General features: G+C 47.7%; 1 pseudogene across 1 annotated transcript; it reads right to left on the bottom strand.

Annotated features, from left to right (window-relative positions):
• Positions 1 to 289: 289 nt before the first annotated feature.
• Positions 290 to 2537, bottom strand: LOC311509724 (tetraspanin-7-like; annotated as a pseudogene). Its single transcript has 4 exons — positions 2457 to 2537; positions 1392 to 1580; positions 471 to 545; positions 290 to 385 (listed from the first exon to the last, which is right to left on the bottom strand). The product of its transcript is annotated as a tetraspanin-7-like (transcript).
• Positions 2538 to 3223: the final 686 nt, after the last annotated feature.

The raw sequence follows: 3223 nt of genomic DNA, 5'->3' as shown, positions 1-3223 counted from the left end.
ATTAAATGTTTGAATAATCAGTTCTTTTGGTTCTTTAGGATCTTTGTTCTCTGATCGTAAAAATAAACCTGCATGTTATCTATTGTCATATAATCTGTAATTCTAAAGGACCGAGACCAGAACCCTGAGGAACTCCACAAATAACTGCAACACACTGAGACTATCGGTCATTGTTTTGGTTGTTTTGAAGCGTTTCTGTCAGTCAGGAACTAAAAACCATCAGGAATCAGAAGAGAACCCTGAGGAACACACAACAACAAGCCAGAGAACCATGTGATAAAACACTTACCCTGCGTTGGACGCCGTCCACGGCCAGGCTGCGGTCGTCCCGTCCGTCATAGCTCATCACGGCCTCGCTGAACGTCGTGAGGAACGTCTCTTTAATCTGAACAAGATAAAATAATCGTTTATTTCATCCCACGGGAGGAAGAACCGAGCCGTGGGATGAAAACTATGAAACGCTTTCTCACCTCGTGGCGGAACACGAATCCAGAGATTCCAGCGATGAGTTCAGTCATGAAGACCAGAGACAGAAAGACGGCGAACTAGGGAGAGGTCAGAGGTCAAACAGGAGGTCACACAGAGGTCAGAGGTCAACTCTGTGTCAGAGAAATGTTTTCTTTTCCAGAGGCAGGTGTGGCGTCTTCACTGGAACATTCTTCCTTCTTTTACGTCATGAGAACCAGATAGTCGGTGGTCATAATGTTATGGCAGACTGGTGAATACAGTGACCCGGAGAAGCTCATTTCAGACGCTTGGATTTTCTCCTCACGACTCAAACTGAGGGGAGATCTGTAAGACCACGCCCACCTGATGACCACGCCCACATGATGGCCACGCCCAGAATATGAGGTTCACGCCCAAAAAATATGGGAACGCTCATAATATGATAATAGGCGTGTTCGACTTCATGCAGATCTGTGCAGATCTGACTTGACGTGATGCATGCTGGGTTGTTCATGCTCATAGACCTCGAATATGATTGGTTAAAAGGAACTGGTTCTACCCAGCATGCATCATGTCAAGTCAGATCTGCATGAACTCGAACACGCCTGCTCACACCTATAATATGACGGCATCACCCCTAATGTGGTGACCACGCCCCACAACAAAAGACCACGCCCAAAATATTACAACAATGCACATGACAGGATAACCCCGCCCAGAATATGTCAGCCTCCACACTGTGATAGCCACGCCCACACTGACCCCCCCCCCCCCCCCCCCCCCCCCTGATGACCCAGAAGCTAGCCCATGTGACTGAACCTGGAGGGCGGGCTGGAGGGCGGGGTCACGTAATAAACCCCCCTCATATGTTTGTTTTTGACTTTTTCTGGATTAACTGAAACCAACCCGATGTAAAGGTTCAAGATAAGACCCGAGACACCGACCAGTTTTAGCATCCAGGGGCGCCCCCTGCAGGTGGCGAAGCAGCCGAACAGTCCGAACAGCACGATGGCGGCACCGGTGCCCGTCAGCACGTAGGGGGCGTTGGAAGGTGCCCTGGAGATCAGCAAGGTGTAGGGGCCCAGCATGAACTTCCACCACAACCCCACCGACACCAGGACCACACCTGTCACCTGAGGGGGGAGGGGCCACAGGTCAGGCTTATTGTTGTTTGTCAGTACAATGTAGAACGTAAATATAAAGTCTCTGTGCTTCGGTAACACGTGAATTCAACACACAACATTTTACAGTGTTCTATTGATCACACTTGAGACACTTTAAACTACAGACACTAGAACCCTGAGGAACTCCTCTCATAGCGTTTGTGTCTAACTTTAACAAACCAGATGAATATTTATTAATACAAGTTCAGAGGATGTACCTGAATTAAAATCCTAAAAGGACCGAGACTAGAACCCTGAGGAACTCCTCTCATTGTTCTACGTGTCAGGTTTTGAGTTCACAGATTATTTGTTAGATTTAGTCTCTAAACACAAACAAACCTGATTAAAATACTCTCTAATACTCTGTCCCTGTCATATTTTAAAGACCCTGAGATTAAACCTGAAGGAACCGAGACTAGAACCCAGAGGAACCTCACAAGACTAATTTGACTTGTTTGGGCCTTAAATGTGTGCTAAACTGGTCTGAACAGAACCAGCCGGTGGATGTCTTTGTTCCTGAAGCTCCAAAGAGACGGTGAGGGAGGCGGGAGGAGGTGGAGGAGGTGATTCAGCTCCTCATGACTCTAATGACTCTGACAGCAAAGTGACAAAGTGACAACGAGACGAGAAAAGAAGCTGAAGTCTAAAAATAAACAGACCGAGCTTTAAAGGAAAATAAAACAAGCCAGAGATAACGTAGAAGATCAAACCAACAGACCAGAGAGAGGAGCCGTTTAGTTCAACATTAACAGAGATGTGAAAAAATCAGGTGGATCGATCCGATCACCTTCCTGTCTGCGGGAGATTTCACAATAAAAGCAGAATTTAGCTTTAGAGTGTTCCTACCCAGAAGATGAAGGAGTAGAGCAAGCAGCAGCGTCTTGAGGCAGAAGATCACCGTTTAGTTTCCATCCTCCTGGGAGCCATGGTCCATCTGACGCCCAGTCCGTCTGGGCTTCACGTCTACTGGAAATAGAACAGGAGAAGAAGAAGAAGAGGAGGGGGAGGAGGAGGAGGAGGAGGAGGAGGAGGAGGAAGAGGAGGAGGAAGAGGATGGGGGGAGGAGGAAGAGGAGAAAGAAAGAAGGAAAAGGCGGAGCAGAAGAATGAGAAGAAGAAGAAGAAGAAGAAGAAGAAGAAGAAGAAAAAGAAGAAGAAGAATGTTCTCCTCCATGTTAGTGTCCAGTTCTGAACTGATAGAGTAGAAGAAGAGACCAGGATGTGTCCAGCTGGTATTAAAGGTTAAAGCAGATCATCCAGAGTCCAGCGGAGACCAGATCACCTCGGTGCTAAGAGTCTGATCACGGTGTCAAGAATGAGGGTCACATGATCACGCCCCTCTGCTGCAGGGTTAGCTCCGCCTCCAGCTCCAACAAACACACTGATCAGATAACAGCACAGCCGCCCATATACCCCCCCCCCCCCCCCCCCCCCCCCATTATTGGTTCCTTCTACCACTTCCTTCGTATTGTCTTTTTTTACTTCTTTCAAGATGGCCGCCCACCGTTTCTTGTCACAGGACAAGATGGCCGCCCCAGTTACGACCATAGTTTTGGCTTCTTCTACCTTTCCCTTCAGTATTTTGAACCATTCCTGGTCACAACAACATGATAA

This window comes from Chelon labrosus (assembly GCF_963514085.1).
Source record: "Chelon labrosus genome assembly, contig: SCAFFOLD_337, whole genome shotgun sequence".
Lineage (NCBI taxonomy): Eukaryota > Metazoa > Chordata > Actinopteri > Mugiliformes > Mugilidae > Chelon > Chelon labrosus.
Note: the sequence above shows the minus strand (reverse complement) of the source record. Positions and strands in the feature narration are given on the sequence as shown.